Source organism: Ursus arctos, unplaced genomic scaffold (genome assembly GCF_023065955.2).
Source record: "Ursus arctos isolate Adak ecotype North America unplaced genomic scaffold, UrsArc2.0 scaffold_12, whole genome shotgun sequence".
In the NCBI taxonomy this organism is placed as follows: Eukaryota; Metazoa; Chordata; class Mammalia; order Carnivora; family Ursidae; genus Ursus; species Ursus arctos.
In genome coordinates, this window is record NW_026622786.1 from 28,235,319 (window position 1) to 28,256,389 (window position 21,071).

General features: G+C 43.2%; 1 long non-coding RNA gene across 1 annotated transcript; it reads right to left on the bottom strand.

Moving 5' to 3' along the window:
- Positions 1-14,127: 14,127 nt before the first annotated feature.
- Positions 14,128-20,594, bottom strand: LOC123001009 (uncharacterized). Its single transcript, XR_006409449.3, has 3 exons — positions 20,440-20,594; positions 15,276-15,317; positions 14,128-14,470 (listed from the first exon to the last, which is right to left on the bottom strand). It is a non-coding gene; the product is annotated as an uncharacterized LOC123001009 (long non-coding RNA).
- Positions 20,595-21,071: the final 477 nt, after the last annotated feature.

A 21,071-nucleotide genomic window follows, 5' to 3' on the forward strand; every position in this document is an offset into this window, starting at 1 on the left:
GTATTGTCCTGATACCAAGACCAAATAAGGAGAGTACAAAAAAGGAGAACTAAAGACTAATATTCCTCTTAAATACGGATACAAATTTTAATAAAGTATTAGCAAATTGAATTCAGCAAAGAATTATACAGCATGACCAATCGCTATAAGTGGGGTTTATTCCAGGGATGCAAGGCTGAGCCAATACTCAAAAATCGGTTAATGTAATCCATCACATCACAGACTAAAGAACAAAAAACAAATCACATGATCATGTCAATAGAATTGTGGAGAAAGCATTTGACAAAATCCAACACCTATTCATGATAAAAACTCTCACACATTATAGGAATAGAGAACTTCCTCAACTTGATTTTTTTGAATCTACAAAAAACCTAGAAGTAGAAACTAAAACCTTTCTTGCTAAGATAAAGAACAAGGTAAGGATGTCCCCTCTTACCACTCGTTTTCAATATCATACTTAAAATCCTAGCTAATGCAATAAGACAAGAAGATAAAATGAAAGGTATACAGATTGGAAAGAAAAAAATAAAACCGTCTTTGTTCATTTATGACATGATTGTCCATGCAGAAAATCTGAAAGAATAAAAAAACAAAACAAAACAAAAACAAAAACAAAACTTTCTGAAACTAAAAGGAATTATAGCAAGGTTATAGGATGCAAAGTTAATATACCAAAGTCAGTTGCTTTCCTATATACTAACCACAAACAAATGGAATTTAAAATTAAAAGCACAATATTATCTACATTAGAGCCAAAATTTTTAATATTTAACTATAAATATAACAAAATATGTACATGATCTATATGAAGTAAACTAAAGAACTTGGATGAAAGAAATTAAAGAAAAACTAAACAAATGGAGAGATATTCCATATTCATGGATAAGAGGACTCAATATTGTCAAGATGTCAGTTCTTCCCTACTTCATCTATAGATTCAATAAAATTCCAATGAAACTCCCAGGAAGTTATTTTGTGGATATCAACAAACTGATTCTGAAATTTATATTCAGGGGCAAAACAATACAATATTAAAGGAGAAGAACAAAATTACTCAACTTCAAGACTTACTACTATTAAGTACCAAGACAGTGTGGTACTGGAAAAAAAAAAGGGGACAAATAGGTAAGCGAAACAAGAGAGAGCCCAGAAATAGACCCACATAAACGTAGTCAATCAATCCTTGGAAAATGATCAATGGCAATACAATGGAGATAAGACAGTCTTTCAAAAATAGTGCTGGAACAACTGGGCATCCACATGCCAAAAAATGTATCTACACACAGACTTTATACCCATCAAAATTAACTGAAAATGGAGCATAGACTTGAATATAAAATGCAAAAATATAAAACACCTAGAAGATAACACAGGAGAAAATCTAGGTGACCTTGGATTTGGTGATGACTATTTTAAGACCAAAGGCCTGAACCATCAAACAAATAACTGATAAGCTAGACTTCACCAGGATTAAAAACTTCTGTTCTGCAAAGGACACTGCAAAGAGAATGAGAAGACAAGGCTTAGAATGGGAGAAAATATTTGCAAAAGATATATTTGATAGAAGACTGTTACCTAAAATACAGAAAGAACACTTAAAATTCAACAATAGAAAATAAAAGCCCAATTAAAAAATGGGCAAAAGATCAAGGAAATACAAATCAAACCCACGATGAGATACCACCTCACATTGATCAGAATGGCTAAATTAACAACTCAGGAAACAACAGATGTTGGCGAGGATGCAGAGAAAGAGGAACCCTCTTACACTGTTGGTGGGAAGCAAACTGGTGCGGCCACACTGGAAAACAGTATGGAGGTTCCTCAAAAGTTAAAAATAGAGCTACCCTATGATGCAGCAATTGCACTACTAGGTATTTATCTAAAGGATACAAACATAGTGATTTGAAGGGGCACCTGCACCCCGATGTCTATAGCAGCAATGTCCACTATAGCCAAACGATGGTAAGAGCCCAGATGTCCATCGACAGGTGATAAAGAAGATGTGGTATATATAATGGATTATTACTTACCATCAAAAAGAACGAAATTTTGCCATTTGCAGCGATGTGTATGGAATTAGAGTGCATTATGCTAAACAAAATAAGTCAGTCCGAGAAAGACAAATACCATATCATTTCACTCATATGTGGAATTTATGAACATAGGGGAAGGGAAGGAAAAATAAAATAAGATAAAAACAGAGAGGAAGGCAAATCATAAGAGAAACTTAACTATAGGGAACAAACTGAGGGTTGCTGGAGGGGAAGGGGTTGTAGGGATGGGGTAACTGGGAATGGACATTAAGGAGGGCACGTGATGGAATGAGCACTGGGTATTATTTGCAACTGATGAAACACTAAATTCTACCCCTGAAATTAATAATATACTATGTGTTAACTAAAATGAATTTAAATAAAAAATTTTAAAAAATAAAATAAAAACGGGCAAAAGACCTGCACAGACATATCTCACCAAAGAAAATATAGGGTTGGCAAATAATATGAAAATATGCTCAACATGTCATTAGGGAAAATATGCTCAACATGTCAAATTCAAACAACAAGACACCTCTACACAACTATTAGAGTGGCCCAAATAAAAACACTGACGTCAAAGGCTGTCAAGGTGTGGAGCAACAGGAACTTGTCCGAATGGTTATGCGCCTGGATCCCGGAGGCTATCAGCCTGGATCAAATCCTGGCTCTACCACTTAAGAAATGTGTAACCTTGATCAGGTCATCAGCTGCTCAGAACCTCAGACTCCCCATCTGCAAATGGAAATAGTAATAACTATATTCTCATAAAGCTGTTGCAATTTTTAAGTTACACTGAATTTTCACAAACACAACACAGCCATGTAACCAGTACCTTGATTGCAAAATAGAACATTTCACGGACTTCAGACATCTTCCTTGTGCTCTCTATCATTATGTCCCAAATACTCACCATCCTGATGTCTAATGGCATAGATTAGCCTTACCTGCTTTGTACTTCTGTCAACGAATCATACAGAATGTAGTATTTTGTATTTGGCATCTTTTCTAAATACAACTTTCCGAGATTCATCCATTGCATGCGATTGTAAAGTGCTCGCTCACATATTATGTAGTATTGCATTGTGTGAATATTCCATAATGTATTTACCATTCAGCTCTTGTTGGGCATTTAGATTCATAGAGTTGCTTTAGGGATTGAATGATACGTGATGAAGTTTCACAAACTGAACACACCCACGTAACAAAAACTTAGACCCAGAAACATCCCTTCCTGTCACTATGCTCCAAAATAACTATTTTGATATTATGTAATTCTTTAAATACCTATTAATCTTTTTTTACGATTTTATTTATTTGACACAGAGAGAGAGAGCACAAGCAGGGGGAATGGCAAGCAGAGAGAGAGGGAGAAGCAGGCCCGCCCCAGAGCAGGAAACCTGACCTGGGGCTTGATCCCAGGACCCTGGGATTATGACCTGAGCCTAAGGCAGATCTTTAACCTACTGAGTAACCCAGGTGCCCCAAGCGTCTGACTCTTGATCTCAGCTCAGGGCTTAGTCTCAGATCAGGTCATGAGTTCAAGCACCTCACTGGGTTCCACACTTGGCATGGAGCCTACTTAGAAAAAGAAATTTGGGGGGAGAAAAAAAAGGATGTATCTTTATTTCTATCATCCAAGGAAATGAGGGCATAATCAGACCCTCTGTGATTTTGAGGTTTAAGTAGAAAGGCTGACCAAAATTTAGAACAGTGTTTTTCAAACAGTGGGTCTTGAATCATTAATGGGTCACCACCAGTGTTTTTTAAATAGAATAACAGGTTAGAGAGAGAATATATCCATATGAATCATGCTTAATAAGGGCAAGTTCTGTGAAGCTTTTTTTCAAATTCATCTATAAGTGTGTGCGTGTGCCTATGTGTGCATGCCTTTGGTTGAGTAAATGTATTTCTCACTGTGGGTTGAGACAATCATTTTAGGTGGGCCAAGAGGAAGGCAAGGGGTTCAGGGCTCAGTCTGACGCAGTTCTTCTAGGACTGGCTGATGCTCCAGGCTCTCCATTCAAGCTGAAAATGTTGTGCCCTGTACCCTGCAACACTTGGAGTGCAAGAGAGAGCAACACAGACAGCCCTCAGCTCTGAGGGCCTGGGCTCATACTTTCTCAAGGAACTGAGCATATGGTATTGTGATCTGGGTCAGTGAGACATGAGGTCAGCTGCAGACAAGCATTGCCTGTGAGATCAAGCAGACCTCACTGCCATGTTGGAGGATAATGTGAGACAACTGTCTGGAGCCTTAGCTAGAAATCAGACTGACCCACCCTTTAAGATCTTGGAAACACCTGACTAGTTGGACTGCTCAGAAAAAGAATCCTCCCGGAGGACGCTACTAGGCTCTGGCTTATTCAATGCTTAAGTAATTACTTGGAAAACATAAAACTAATATGAGTGTATTTTCACTTTGAGTTTATGGCACAATTTACACTAACTCAGCAACACACTCATTCAGGAAGTGTTTAATATGGAGTTCTATATCTATCTACCTATCATCTATTATCCTCCCACCTTTTGTCGCACTGCTTATCAAAGTGTAACAGCAGAGTGTAAATACCACTGTAACAGGCAATTTTCACTTAGCTATGAAAAGAGATGCTCAATACATATTTTTTGAATGAATAAATCAATGACTTTTCTTCTGTGTGCTTTCCTTTCAGTTCTTTTTTTTTTTTTTAAAGATTTTGTTTTATTTATTTGACAGAGACAGCCAGCGAGAGAGGGAGGGAACACAAGCAGGGGGAGTGGGAGAGGAAGAAGCAGGCTCCTAGCACAAAAGCCTGATGTGGGGCTCGATCCCAGAATGCCGGGATCACGCCCTGAGCCGAAGGCAGACGCTTAACGACTGCGCCACCCAGGCGCCCCTCCTTTCAGTTCTAAAGTCCACAAGAGCAGAGACTAAGCCTGTTTTTGTTTGGTATTGCATTCCTAGTATACACATGTAGTAGGACCTCAAAAATATTTATTGTTTGAAAGTATTTGGAGAAGTGTTTTTTTATTCTTTACATTAAACATATGTTGCTTTTAAAATCAGAAAAAATATTATATCATGTTGTATATACCATACTAAAAATAATATTATTAAAAGAATAATTAAATAAGTACTCGTTATCTAAAATAAGGATTAGTACTTTATTCCAAAACATAAACACATCACCCCGATCCTCTCCTTGGTATTGAATTATGCTGTTAAACCAGACAGCCTCCCAGATAGCAAAGCATTCTAATAAAATGCAGAGCCCTTCATGGCTGTTGTCCCTTCACCTTTTTTTCTGATACCTATTCTTTCTCTTTCTGTCTCTCTCTCAGGTCTAGAGAAAAGAATACTTGGATTTTTAAAAAAATTCTTTTTAAAGATTTACTTGTTTATTTGAGAGAGAGAGCATGTGCATGCATGTGTGAATGGGGGAGGGGCAGAGAGAGAGAGGATCTCCAGCAGATTCCCGTCTGAGTGAGGAGGCCCATGCGGGGCTTGATCTCCCGACGCAGAGATCATGACTTGAGTGAAAATGAAGAGGTGGATGCTTAACCAACTGAGCCACCCAGGCACCCCAAGAATATTTGCATTTTTTAAAATGTGAAATCAATAATTTCTTCTATAGTGCACACAAAGAAAAATCCCAACCCTCTGTGAGCATTCTCTTCTTTAACGATCCATGTTAACAGAAGACCTCTCAGGGCTCTGACCTTTATCTTCAAAGCCCAGTGTGAGTTACAAAAGAGACCTTCTGGTTTTTTGAGCTCTAAATTTAGATCAGTTTGAACCATCGGCTTCATTTAAGATCTTTTTTAAAGGAGGCTACAAAAGCTTTTAGGAGAAAAAGACCAAGTCCTCTACGTGTGGATCTAAGGAGACCCCATAACATTTTAGAACCCCTCAAACGCAAAGTCCTCCTATCTCCATTTTATTCAAGGTCACACACCTTTTGGTTCAGAAAAAATTGAAAATGAGTTACTCAACATTTCTACGGTAAAATGTTAAGCAGTAGTGCACTATTGTCACCAAACAGAGCCACCCACAACCTCTGCCCCAGACTTAGAATGTCTTTCATATCTGCCCTAGTTTCTTTGATGATTTTAAAAAGTAATTCTGGTAATTTTTCTGATAGGTTATCAATAGTAGTCGTGGAAAGAGGTGGGGTTGGCAGGGACAATTAGCTGCAGAAATGGCCAGTGCAGTCCATATTTCCCCTTGATCACAGCCAAAAGCTGTCAATGCGGAGGGGAAGGGAGTTCCCAGGACAAAGGGCAGGGAAACAAAGGTAGCTGCTCTCTGGTAATTATAGCCCCTCTTGCCCCATGTCATATATGGGGAGTAACTGTGCTGTGTGTGTGTGTGTGTGTGTGTGTGTGTGTGTCACTGAGACAGGCTTGAGGAGCTACTCGTCTATTTCCTCAATGGGGATAGGGCAAATATAAGACCTCCCAGTTACTGCTAGCCAGATCAGAAGAGCAAAGGGTCTCTTCTAAAAGGCATGATTTGACCCATACAGTAGATGCCCTTTAAACAGGTTGTTCAAATCAAGGTGCTTAAAATAAACAGAGTGTTAAATAAGAGCTCACACGTTAACTTTTGGCTGCCTTCCTAAGTGTTCAAATAGGAAATGAAGTTAGATGTTAATGTCGACTCTCCTCTTCTGGGCAAGCAGTGGGCCCTGCAGGTGGACATGGGAAGGTGATGCCGGCTTGCAGCTATGGGCTTGGAGGCCAAAGGGCTTGGAGGTTCAAAGCCTAAGTGTCAGTTGAGTCTTAAAAATGCAACGTGTAGTTAGTATCGGTTGTCTTAAAAGCAAGGTGTAGTTAGTATCAGTTGAAAGGCTTTAGGCTACAAGTAACAACACAGTGAGAAGTGATAGAGTAGTGGTTATGTCTGTGGATTCTGAGCCAGATCTGAAATCCTAGCTTTTTCACTTAAGTAGCCATGTGACCTGGGCAGGACATGTAAGCTCTCTGTATCTTAGTTTCCTTATCTTCCAAATGAAGGAAATAACAAACCCATAGGTTTGTTATAAGTCTTAACTACATAAATTCATTTAAGGTACTTAGAAGAGTGCCCAGATGGGGTGCCTGGGTGGCTCAGTCGTTAAGCAACTGCCTTTTGCTCAGGGCATGATCCCAGGGTTCTGGGATCGAGCCCCACATTGGGCTCCCTGCTCCGCTGGGAGCTGGCTTCTTCCTCTCCCACTCGCCCTGCTTGTGTTCCCTCCCTCGCTGGCTCTCTCTCTCTCTCTCTCTGTCAAATAAATAAATAAAATCTTAAAAAAAAAAAAAAAGAGTGCCCAGAACTTAGCTCAGTGTATGGTAACAAGTATTAGAATCTCATACTCAAACAGACTTAAATATTTAGGAAATATATTCTCTCCCAGAGGGAGAGCGGACTTCACAGTTGACGGAGTGCTGTAACATTGTCATCATCTCTCTGTTCTGCCATCCTGAATGGCGGCTTCATTTTCAGGCTGGGATCAAATGGCTACAGAAGCTCCAACCATCACAACTAGAAATAGGATGTGTTTATTTCTGTGGCCTTCTTTTATGAGAGAAAAGTAACTTTTCTGAGTTCCTCCTCAGATTTCCTCTACCATGTCATTGGCCAGAATTGATCTATCGGCAAAGAGAAGGAAAGGGTTGCCTGTAGACCAATCAGTTCCACCTCTGAAGATGGGGATGCTGTTAGTGTCCCCTGGCTGCTTTGAAATAAGTGAATGTCTGAATGGTGTTGGGTTCCCACAGGGACTCATACCGGGGGTAGGGGGAATGAGAGAGAATGGATACCAGATACCAACTAACAGTGACCAGTGACCGCTACAACTAAGGTGGACGAAGAGAAAAAGCAGGCTGCAGGGGTAAGATAGGATGTCACAAGAGAGAGCAGGAGGCAGAGCCTGGAGAGATCCATTGAGGTCATTTGACCCCTAGGGGAGGGCTGTTTAAAGAGCATGAGCAAGCCTGCAAGTGGGGAGGAAGCTATGAAGGACACCAAACATCACCCTAGTCCTTCATTAGTTCTTGTTTTATGGGTGGAGAGGAATAAGATTATCCTGTTTACCTGATGGAGAACTTTAGCCCATTTATAAATAAGATGGATTGATGTTACAAACTGTGAAGAGTCTGACATTTTACCCTACTTGCAAGCTCAGAGGTTAGCCTGCAATTTGATGGGTCCTGACAGAAGAGCCGAGATTTCTGGGTCAAAAGTAAAGAGTACTTTATTACTCACAAAGTAAATGCCAAAGTATGAGCATTTGTTTCCCAACTCCCACAGGGTGATGCTGAAAGGGTCAGCTGACATCTGTACACATTACGGATTCTATCACAGGGGAGAAAACTTGAGCTTAGGGAAACCAAATATTTAATAACGGAAAGTAACCCTGTCTGCTCTTTGTTCTGAAAGTAAGCTTTATTATACTAGATAAAAACACTGTCTTGGATTCCAGAAACATTTCCCATGGGTCTACCACTCCATTGGCTACTCTGATGAATCTGACCAATAGAGGCTGAGACCAAATCTGATCTATTTGTGTAATACAACATCTAATTAGGCTATTATCAGTAGAACTCCAATCAGTAGGCTGAGGCCAACCTGCAGAATTGACCTCAACCTTGCCTCCCAGGGTTCCAGATCCAGGCAGCTGAATAAATCCCATACACCATCAGGTTCTACCTTAGAAAGTCAGGGGATTTTTCTCCTTGTATTTCCATATTGATCTTTCCACTTGGCCCGAGACATTAATCCAGGTACCGCAGGATGTATCAGTGATTACACAGGTTCTGCTTGGCCCTCCAGGAGAAGTCTAGGGCAATCCTCACATCCGTAGCAACCCTGCCCACTGAGTTGAGGCCAACTTGAATGCCTCCCAGGGATGAGGCAGTCGCATTGATAACTTCAACTACAGTCAGGGACTAATTTTTTTGTACCACTTTTTCTAATTGGATGAGTCCTGATATAGGGATAACTATACACAGCGTGCACGTAAATAACGAGTCTGTTATCTCTTGGGGAATCTCTTCTGAGGACCAAGGATGGCCCCTTTGGGGAGAGATCTCTGACGTTGTGAGGGCTACATGATTTACTGGTGTTGCTTCCTTAAACACTTGAAGATTTATTTTTTTTAAGACTTTATTTATTTACTTGAGAGAGAGAGCACATGAGTAGGGGGGAGGGGGAGAGGGAGAAGCAGACTCCCTGCTGAGCAGGGAGCCCAACACAGGGCTCTATTCCAGGACCCTGAGATCATGACTTGAGCTGAAGACAGATGCTCAACCAACTGAGCCACCCAGGCGCCTCACTTGAAGATTTCTTATGACCATGGTTAAGTTACAAATCACTGTGTTTTCAGAAGGCAGGGAACTTAATGCCTAAGTTCCACAAAGTAGGTATAGTCCTGAGAGCATATGTACATCATGCCCATGAAATGAAAGTGTTGTTTAAAATTGTGAGGGTTCCCAAGTAGGATCGAGATGTTGACAGTGCCTCCAACTTTACCTCTTGGCCAACTGGTAAACCTTGAAATTCCCAGCTAAGTTTAAATAATTGAGGTTAGTCTTTCTTTTTAGAAGGACTGCCTGAGGACAGTCAGTCCTATTGGTTCACGCCACCAGCTGGCGGGCATTTTTCTATCAGAAAAAATGACTTGGTGATAGTTATCAGAGTAGGGGTGGAGAAGACATCTGGAGGTGTTAACAGATATTATCTTTATGGGAGGTGCCGGAGCTGGGGCCATCTCCTGCCTTTTCTGATTGACTCCTCAGTGAGGGTAGGTTACCTAGTGCTGAAATCACAGTCAGAGCCATCAAGCAGATGGTGACAGATCAAGCAGTCAGTTAAATCAAAGGCCCTTGCAATGGTTTGGGAGAATCTCAGCAGGGTTTTCCTTCATGAGGAAGTCTCCAGAGGTGATTCTGAAAAGCAAAGATCATTCAGATCTCCCTCTCTCTCTCTCTCTCTCTCTCTCTCCCTTGGAGATGAGATGAGATGCTCCCATCCCAGGTGCTACTGTTGTCTGCCCTCCATTGCCTCAATATCACTCTATCTACTTTCAGTGTTGATATTTTCACCTTTTCTTCAATCATCCCCTAATCACACCCAGACCTTTTATTCAGGAAAAAAAAAAGATGCAAGAGTGGGGTGGCTGGGTGGCTCAGTCAGTTAAGCATCCAACTCTTAATTTCAGCTCAGGTCTTGATCTCATGGTCGTGAGTTCAAGCCCAGAGTTGGGCTCCACACTGGGCATGAAGCCTACATTTAAAAAAAGTTTCAAGGGGCACCTGGGTGGCCAAGTTGGTTGAGCCTCTGCCTTCGGCTCAGGTCATGATCCCAGGGTCCCAGGATCGAGGCCCACATTGGGCTCCCTGCTCCACAGAGAACCTGCTTCTCCCTTTGCCCCTCCCCTTGCTTGTGCTTGCTCTCTCTCTCTCTCTTTCTCAAATAAATAAATAAGTAAAATCTTTTTTTTAAAAAGTTTCAAGAGTAACTTGGACACTTTAATAAAGGCCCTACAGACCCTTTATAGCCCCCACATTGGCCTCTGTGGGTCAATATACAGGAATTTGGTGATGATTACTCAACCAAGTGGCAACTATCTTTATGATCTGGGACTGTGCTGATCCAACCAGAGAATCCAGGTGGCTGAACCAGAATTAAGCCTGAATCTCCCAGGCCCCCTTTTGATTGGGCTGCCATCTAGAGGGTATGCCAATCATGTTTGGCCTGGAGTTGCTATTAGGGAAAAGAAAGACATACCATGCCCAAGAATGGTCAGGGAGGAATCTCAGATTTTCTAAATAAATCCATATCACCTTCCATTCCTTTTGTCCTTATCATTACCTAGAAAGCAGCCAGGAGGAAATGATCCCTTTCTGAGGACAGCTATATTCAGTGGCCAAACCGCCTTACTCGTGTGCACGGACTAGCAGAAGGTGAAGGAGGCAGAGTCAGAAATTTTTTGAGTCAGTGCCAGATGTCTGTGGATTAGGATCTAGACACTTCACTCCACCCCAAAGTGGAGAAGTGAGTTGCAATTGATTTGTCAAGGTCAAGGCCACAGTTTCTAGGGTCGGGCCTTGGGTGAGGATATAAAAACATTGAAGAAATCGTCTTAAATAAAATCAATGAAACTGAATAAAGGAAACCTCCTAAAATGGACCAAAGGCCACAAGGAGTGCTCACGCCCCATCAATCATGGTCAACTGCAGACCCCAAGAGGAAGTGATTTACTTACATCCCCAACAAGAAAAAGCCTACTTCACTACTCCAGCAGGAGGAAGGAAGAGTTTCTGCTTGCCTGTCAATAAGCTCAGCCGATAAGAAAATGCCACAACTTGGCCAAGGAGAGACCATCACCGCCCTGAACTCTTGCTGTCCTTCAGGGGACTATCCTCACAACCAGCACTACTGGGTAGAGACTGGGGATGCTGCTGACTAGCCTAAACTGCACAGGAGAGTCCCAGCAACAAAGAATTATCAGGCCCAAATGTCCCCAGTGCCAAGTCTGGGAGCCCTGAAGCGTCTCCTATATTAACAGCACAGACATAACGGCTCTTGCTTGGCTGGCCGGCTTTAAAATGTTTTGCTTCCTAACAAATGTAGAAAGTGCAGAGGGATTTCCTTTATTTCTTTTTCTGAGGTTAAAATGAGACTTTATCGGGGCGCCTGGGTGGCACAGCGGTTAAGCGTCTGCCTTCGGCTCAGGGCGTGATCCCGGCGTTGTGGGATCGAGCCCCACATCAGGCTCCTCCGCTACGAGCCTGCTTCTTCCTCTCCCACTCCCCCTGCTTGTGTTCCCTCTCTCGCTGGCTGTCTCTATCTCTGTCAAATAAATAAATAAAATCTTTAAATAAATGAATAAATAAATAAAATGAGACTTTATCGACATCTTACCTTGCACTTTAACTTTTAGTACATCTTAAGTCCAGGTCAACAGAGGATTTTCAGATACTTTTTTCAGGACTAACACTAACACCACCATTTGACCAGCACTTCGGTGACATTGCTCAAGGGCTATCATCACAGCGAGGGTTAACGCAGGGCAGAAACAGTCACTGAAATCATGCCTAGAGTCTTAGTAGAGCTAGAGACAGCAGGAGGTAGGGGTGAGTGAGGGACGGGTGAGGAATGTGGGCTCTGAGGGAATGGCCTGGCCCTGTCCCAGCTCCGGCACTTCCCAGTCATTGGCCTTTGGCAGTTAGTTGCCTTTCTGTGCTTCAGTTTTCTCGGTGGGGGATGAAGATTATAGGAGAGTCCTACCTCTTAGAGCTGTTGTGAGAATTGACTACCGACACACATAAAGAGATTAGAAGGCACAACAAGCCTGCCAAGATGGTGGGCATTTCCACTTCTGTGGTGCCGCCGCGCGACTATAGCACAGAGACAGTTTATGTTTTCTTTGACTGATCAGCTTTTATGTTTTGAGATTTTAGATATTTATTTGAGAGAGAGAGAGCAAGAGCAGAGGGAGAGGGAGAAGCAGACTCGCCGCTGAGAGCAGAGCCCCAGGAGGGGACTCGATTCCCTGGGCGTCGTGACCTGAGCCGAAGGCAGCTGCTTGACTGACTGAGCCACCCAGGCACCACTGACTGATTGGCTTTAAGATTTTGTGGTTCCTAACAAATGTTGAAGTGCTGGAGAGATTCCCCTTTTTTCCATCTTTGAGGTTAAAGTGAGACTTTATTGCTATTTCTTATATTGTGTTTCAAATTTATACAAAGAGATTGAGTGTGGCCGCCCTGTGACTCTTCAGCGAATCATTAATAGTTGTAACAGCAGAAGGGTGAGAGTCTTCACAGTATCTGGGACGAGAAGCATTATTCGGTAGCTGTTGTTTTTCTCAGTTCCATGATGCTCCGCTAGAGAGTTCCAGAAGACCGCTTTTAAAAGCTTAAGCCGGCTGCTTCGGGTTTTGGTTGCATTGTACCATGAATAGTCACAAGATGGTGCCAAAAGATCCCTTTTGAAAACCCGAGTGGTCCGTTCCTCCTTTGGTTGTTGGAATTAGACCAAAAATAGTACACAGTTTAATTGGAACAAAAAAATACAACGCGTGGGGTCAAACACAACGTTTCATTTCAACATACACCAAATCTTTTCTTTCTCCATTCTAGAGCCTTGTCATAGAAGAACTCGGAGAACAATCTTGTTTCTATTAATCTATTAAAGTTTTAATGACAAAATTTTTTTTAAAATTTCACGTCAATGGTGGTGATTTAGCAGCCCCATTGTATAGGGAAAAAATGGGTCTCCTGGGAGCTGCTGTAGGAGCCACAGTTCCCTGCTTTGACAGGTTATTGTGAAGGCGGAGTTGGCTTGGTGACTCCTGGTTTCTCTTCCGAGTTTCCACCTGAGCAAATGAGAGACAGCGCTGGGAGCACAGCAGCAGGGCTTTCTGGAGCACTGGGCTTTGTTAAAGAAAAGCTCGAAGTAGGATTTTAGATTTAAAAAAAAAAATTAATGGCACGCAGGGTCTTCTGCCCAGTCCCTGTCTCCTTCCCTGGGAGGGCCAATCCCTAGGAGCCTCTTGCACCTGCTTCGCACACCCCCTCTCCGCCCCCACTGCGCTGGTTGCCCCCAGGAGGTGGAAGGACCCAATGCAGGACACACGTGCCAAACGGCGCCTGCGCATAACTTTTGAGAGCATGAGGTAACAACCCTAAAGAAAAGGAATTGAGGTCTTTCAGATGTCCCAATAGGACTATTCCAATAGTGATAATTCCTTAGAAATTAACTCACTTTCTCTCTTTCATACTTACCTAAAGCACAGGCTTAAGAACAATAATGAAGTAAGAAAGTGCCCTGAAGTCTGGAGCCAGAGTCCCAATTTTGTCATGCTGAGGTGGGAAGAGTAGAAGAGGGAGGAGGGAAGAGGAAGGCAAGAGGGAAGAGAAGATGATGGTCCAACGAGTGCTCTATGCCGGCACAGTGTGAGCACCCACCCAAAGCAAACTCATTTAGTAATCCAAAGAATCCCACTGGTTTGGTGCTTTTGCCTTCATTTGACAGATAGGCAAACTGAGAATTGGAGAAGTTACTTTTTTCAAGGTCACACACCAGGAAGGGGTGGAACCAGAAGTCAAACTGGATAACTGAGAGATGCCAACTATGTGGAATTTTAATAAAAGCCTACTACTAACCACCCATAACCTTTAGTATTTACTCTGTGGTGGTGATTGTCCAAGGAACATACAGAAAACAGGTTATTTGCTCCCCATTGCTTTGACTGAAGGGGCAATGACCACAGAGGATACCCACATGACTTGGACTCTGTCCAGTGGAAGGGACTCCCATTCTCTCTCAGGAGGTCTCAGCTTGCTGGGCGGTCCCCAGTTTAGAGTAGAAGTGCCTCCATGCTCTTGGCCACAGACTACCTGATAAAAACTTGGCTTCCTCCAAGCTGGTAGTTTCCCTTCTACTGTTTATTGATGCGCTATAAAAAAGAAAGTGCTTGTAAACAACTTGAGTGCATGAACAATCTAATTAAAATAATTAAAGTAATAGCTTGTGAAAAAAGCAGTAAAACTAATTATTATAGATTGGCCATGTGGGAAGATGAAAATTGCTGACATTCTTCAGGTCTAAGCTGTTCCATTTGACACAGAAAAACAGAATTTACCCTTCTAAGAATAACAGGTAACAGAAAAACACTGTTTACCAGGTCCCTGCCCCCAACCCAGATTCAAACTCTCCTGTTCTCAGCTCAACCTATAACCTCCTTCTTGACAGTAGCCGCATGCAAGGGACCCTCCAATGATTCTGACTCCAAATTGTTCCTTCAAGGCAAGCATCTGACATCCCTCTTTTCAACGTAAAGAACCATGACAGTCTTGACTCTGAGAAGCTCTGCGCTGAAGGAAGCTGTAGACCTCTAGTAAAGTGATCCATCCGAGGCTGACTCCTTTTGCGAGCGAGCATTTCCACTCGATGGCTAGCCAGCCTTTGTTTGAGCACCTTTCAGTGACGAGAAAGGACAGCTGTGGCTGCTCTGACAGTCAAATATCTTTTGCTTTTGTTTCAAGCTATACTCTGTCCCTTTAACAGCTTACTATTCCTCATTCTATCTCTTGGGGCCTTAGAGAATCAGAAAAAATGCCTCTCCCAAATATTTGAAGGCTGAACCGTGTCAGCTCATGCCTTCCCGGTATCCAGTTCTCCCACCAAACCTGCTAGGTGTTCCACCCCCGGGAGTGGGGCCCAGTTGCAGGATCCTCCAGTTTACCTAGGAGGGTGTCTACCTGAAACGGCCAAATGCAGCCGTCAGCAGGGAGGATCAGAGTCTGCGGGGGGAGCAACATCCGGTCCAAAGTGGAGCAGGGAACAGGAGAAGGACACCAAGCGGTAAATCCATCAGCTCAGAGGGTCAGGAGGAGAAGAGAAGCAGTGAGAAGAATTGGTCCGGAAAGGCAGTTCAGAACAAAGACCATTACTAGCAAATTTTTACAGGAGCTCTCTTTTTATGCAGCGATTCGTATATGTCCAGTGGCCGTGCAGGGCCAGATACTCTCAGTTAAACCCTGGTGATTCTTCAATTATTTATTATACAACAGGCTATCGAAACTGCCTTTACAACACATTCTAGAATCTTGTTGAACATCTCATCAAATAACTGATCATTAATTGGTAGAACCACCTGACAGTTTGGGGTAATGAGGTGTCTGAGAGGTGTTGAAAATGTACACCAGGGCATGGAGCAGGCTTTCTTTGCTCAGGAAAATCTCTCTCTCTCTCTTTTTTTTTTTTCCTAAGATTTTATTTATTTACTCGAGACAGAGAGAGAGAGAGCACACAGAGAGGGAGAAGCAGACCCCCGCTGAGCAGGGAACCCAATACCGGGCTTGATCCCAGAACCCTGAGATCATGACCTGAGCCAAAGTCAGATGCTCAACCGACTGAGCCACCCAAGGCGCCCCAGGAAAAGTCTCTTTACTGGACACTCTTCATTACGCAAACATAGCTTGATAAAGTGCATGGGAAACACTTAGCATAGCCAGTAATGTCAGCTCTCATCACCTCCCCACTTAGACGGAGTAAGTCTCAGGGTTTTTGGGTAATGGGAGCTAAGTGAGGCAGATGTGGCCATAAGGCAGAGGAGATACAGACCATCTTGCAGAATCAAGCAATTATATTAAAAGTCATGTAAAAGTGACAATACCGTGTTCCTACTGTGAGTGAACAAAGCAGGTCATCCTGGTTTCATTTGAAATACCACAACGGCATTGTTCGATACCTAGTTCATAGCTGTTTCCTTCTTCCGAGTTTCTTAATGGTCACTAACTGTAGTCTGGTGACATCACTCACAAGTTCATTGAGTATCTCACGTAATTCATCCAGATCAGGAAATTTGCCTCACTTAGAGCAGCAGATTTCATTTCTTTGGCTAGCCTCTCCACTTCCTCTTTGCTGAGCCTGTGGGAGGTGCTACAGGTAAGTGCTCTGGGAGAGCTCTCTTACCCCCCTCCGCTTCCCTTGGGTTGCAGGTCTCCCTTCAGGGCACATTATGAACTTCTTGCTCTTTACCTGCCTACACACAGCAAGATGCCTGGATATCCTGGAAAGTTCTCTAGCTGCAAGCTTAACTTATCCTTTAAGATTAAAATGAAATGGAAAACCCAGCTTCTCTCTTCAAATCTCTAGATTATTCTTTTCCTAGTCACTTCTGGGCTCAGCTCCCTGCTTCTGTTAATTCTCAATCCCCCCTACGACCCCTCACCTCCTGCACACACAGCCCCTTTTCCACACCATGTCACCCCACCACGGAAACTGATCCCATTCCTGCACCCCCACACCCTACTCTCCAGAAAAACATCCCACTGTGTCAGTTCATTTCCTCTGAGATTCAGTCACCAGGACAGAATTAGAAACACAAGAGATTTCTTCAGAAAATGCTTGTGAAAGATAAAGGGGAAGAAAGATTGAGAGCGAGAAAGAGAGAGTACGCATGTGCACAGGAGTGGGTAGGGGGAACTTTAGATCATGATGCAGGTCCGACGCCTGTGAAGGGAGAAACAGAAGGAAGAAAATTCATAGGAAGAGCCTCAGAGCATATAGCACAGCTCTGGGAAAGTCCTGAGCAAGCAAATGGGAAATCTAGAGCAAAGATCGCCCCCTGGAGGAGTCCTGCATCGGGCAGAAATGGCCCAGCTAGAGCTCTCCCCTGAGTTCAGTCACTGGCTGGAGCAGCTCAGGCAGATGGTGACCTCGGTGTGAACACTGTGGTGGGTCCCAAAGGTGTATCAGCTGGAGGTCAACATAACTTCATTCTCTAGGAGAAGCAGCAGCTTCTCCTAGAGAGACATCTGAGTGGCACTCCACAGCTGACCTGGAGCACCGTACAGCAGACTTTTATTGAGGTTCTAAAATATAGGGGCGAATGATGGGAGTTACGTGAAATTACCGCCCAGCCCAGCCAATAGTGGGAAGCAAATATTGGATTCCACTGTGTTTAAAACTCACTAGGCCATTCTTAACCACTTCTTGGCTCTCTTTGTGGTGGTCCCTGACATCACCCCCTCACCTCACTTCCCTTGGATCCTCTTTTTCTTCCTCTTTTCTCTTCCCTCTGGCTTTCAGCCTTCAATTTTTGATACTTTTTTCATACAAGGCAATTTTTTCTTGGGGATTTCATTTTTCACATGTAAGGTCTTTTGTGAAATAAAGGATCGTCCTCTCTCTGAACAATTCTACTTTCATCTTTACAATTAACGTTTTTAGGCCCAGTACATAATTTTTCTGTACCATTTCTACAGAGTTTTAGAATCTTAACTGTAAGTATTAATTGATAACTGAGTACATTTGCTTTTTTGCAGAGAATTAACAGATATGTCTTCTAAGATCGTTAACATATCTGTCAATCACTTCATGAGTGATTTCAACTCCATAAAATTCAACAATATTTATGGAGTGGGGCGCCTGGGTGGCTCAGTCATTAAGCGTCTGCCTTTGGCTCAGGGCGTGATCCCCACATTCTAGGATCGAGCCCCGCATCAGGCTCCTCCACTGGGAGCCTGTTTCTTCCTCTCCCACTGCCCCTGCTTGTGTTCCTCTGTCGCTAGCTGTCTCTCTCTCCGTCAAATAAAATCTTAAAAAAAAAAAAAAAAACCACAATATTTATGGAGTTCCATTCAGTCCTAGAAACGCTACTAAGTCATTTTGGGAAATTGCAAAGAGGAGGGGTGCCTTCGGCTCAGGTCATGATCCCAGGGTCCTGGGATTGAGTCCCTCGTTGGTCTTCCAGCTCAGTGGGGGGCTGCTTCTCCCTCTACACTCTCCCCTCCCCTGGCTGATGATCTCTCACTCATTCTCTCTCTCTCCAATAAATAAATAAAATCTTTAAAAAAAAATTGTAAAGAGAAATAAAATTAGTTTCTGCCCCTAAGAAACAAAGCTAGCTTCTAGTTTCTTAAGAGAAAAGTAAGCATATGTAAAAGAATCCAATGTACATCCCCATACCAACTGAGTGGCTGCACAGATGTCTAGGTGAGGAGGCTGAAAATGCCTAGGATCCTCATTCAGGTGGAGTGAGTAAGATGTCATTTATCCAGAGAAAGGACAGGACAAAATGCAGATGTGAATGGAATGGAGAAATAGATGATTTTAGAGATAGATGATGTTTTAAGGGCACTCATATATTTTTTGAGTGGATGAATAAATGAAATGAAAAGGCAATGACATGAGATTTTCAAAGGCAACTGGAAATTCCAACCATAAGAAGGTGGTGAAGGAATGACCTGCAGAGAAATGGTTAAGTCGTGGGTTTGATGAGGTTGCCCAGAGAAGTACAGCATAAAGGACGGGACCCAGGGAGTCTAGAATCCTCAGAGATGCCTACAGGAACAGAATGAGTAAAGAAAAGGCCGCGAAGGAACAATTAGAACAGAGAGGAACAACCTGTCAACGAAGGCAAACTCACAATCACAAGAAGCTAGAATAGAAGAGGAAGAGAAACGGGTTAGATTCGCCTCTGGTGAGCCTCAGATCAGCCGTTTCAACAGTGAGGGGACAACATGCAGAGAGGAGTTGAGCTCTTGCAGGAAGGAGAGAAGTCAGGTGTTGGGACACTGAACATTGGAGGAAGAGACACAAAGCCAGAGAAAAGCTGAACGTGAGGGGAAGGAGTCCGTGAGGGGAAGGAGTCTGTGGAGGAGTTCCTGTGGCTAGGAGAGCGGGAAACGCCATCCTGCCAGAGTCTGAGGCAACCATTGAATCACTGGTTCAAGGGAGAGGCTAGCTTTGGAATGGAGTGGGAGCACTCTGTCCGCCACAGCAAGAGGAGCGATCAGCAGAGAAGCAATGGACCCGTTTTGACTGGAAAGAAGGGAAACTGAGGGGGAAGTGGGCCTTTCCACCATGTCTTAGAGAGTGCCAGGTGGAGCTGTGGTTTTTGGAGAGCATAAAAGTTTTGAAAAGGCTGTAGAAGTCAGCCAGAGATGACCTTGAGGAAGGGAAGGTGTGTATTCTCATCCTCACGCTGACTACAATTCATTCACAGCCACGGCTATTGTCAGAGTTCTTATTTTTCACAGGTTCTCTCACATAGCTCTTAGAATAATCCTTAAGCTAGGTTCAGTTAAAATCCCATTTGTAAAAGGAATAAACGAAAACATGGAGAGGTTTAAAAAAAATGTTGACAGTGATGGAGCTGGACTCCCAAACATGTTTGGCTCAGAGCCCATGCCCTTAAAGCCCAGGCCTTAAACTGCCTTTTTTCTGGAATACCTTACCTTTCCCATCTTGCCTCACCAAACATAGGCTCTCAGCAAGCCCTGCCTGAGAGTCCTCAGTCCGATTTCCCACCCGGGGCTCTGCGCCCTCTCAGGGGCTCCTCCTGTAGCCAAAGTACCCCCCCCCATCTCTCGGTCCCTGGCGGCCAAGCGAGCAAGGCACATATGCTCTGCTATTGCTGGATGGCCAAGCTCAAGGGAACCTTTGTGTCTACACGGACGTCGGCTCCTTGAGAGCGTTCCAGCCTCAAAGCAGGGAGGACCTGTTTCATCTGCTCTTTATGCGTCCTAAGCAGTGTGCACTCTGCGATGTTAGTTAACACATAAGATTTGCAGAGCACGAGCATGATCTCAACAAATGCTTATTTACCAGCCTCATCGATAAATGTAAATGGCCAAAACCTCTGCAAGGATTTTAATCAAGCGGTAACTTTTCCTGAAATTAGATTGTTTTATTTTCTGAACCTAAACCTAGCTAGGTGTTTGGTAATTTCAGCCCCAGCGCTTATCTACCTTTAATTGTTCAGTTGCTCCTGAGTTAAAAGGGAAAGGCTAGCGATTTCCTGCTTCTTTACCAGTCTGTTTCTAGAACTGTGCGAGATTGACTTGACTCTGGTTTCCCTGAGTGTCTCTCTCTTTCCCAGGAGCCCTCCAAACCCCGCACTGAGGCCGCGTTCACCTCTGCACTGTTTCCTCCTGGCTCAGGAGCGGCGTCTTCTTGAGTCAGCTTAGTTTATTGGAGGGAAATTCCTAATTGCCCTTAATTCATCACTCTTCTGCCCCTGGTCCCATTTCCGATACATTTTGTTGGCTTCATGAAGACAAGAGCAACACACTAAACTAAAACAAATTAAAATAAAAACTAGTTCAATGCTTCAAGTTCCTGAACGTTCTCCCTCACCCACGGTCACTTTTAAGGTATTTAAAGAATCTTCCATTGTGTGGCTTTTTCTAAAGCCATTCTTCTATCACTGTGTATTTCAGATTCTCTCAGTTCACTTTTATACCCTCTAAGTATTATTTCAGGCCTCCCACCCCGCTTTAAAAAAAATCTTCTTTATAAGTATGCTGGTTTTATGAATCGAGAGCCTTCTGTTTTTCCCCTGGTCCCTTTTGGTCACTCTCATGTGATGCATCCTCATCTAGTAGTTTTTCTGAGCAGTTAATTCATTTCCTGGACACAGAGGATTTTAAAGAATCCTTACTTTGCCTCATTATCCACTTTGCCCCTTCAGTCAACCCTTTGTAATAGTATCTGGTTCTTCTAATCCTGTTGGGCGTCCTCATCTACTTTCTAATCAACTCTCCCTT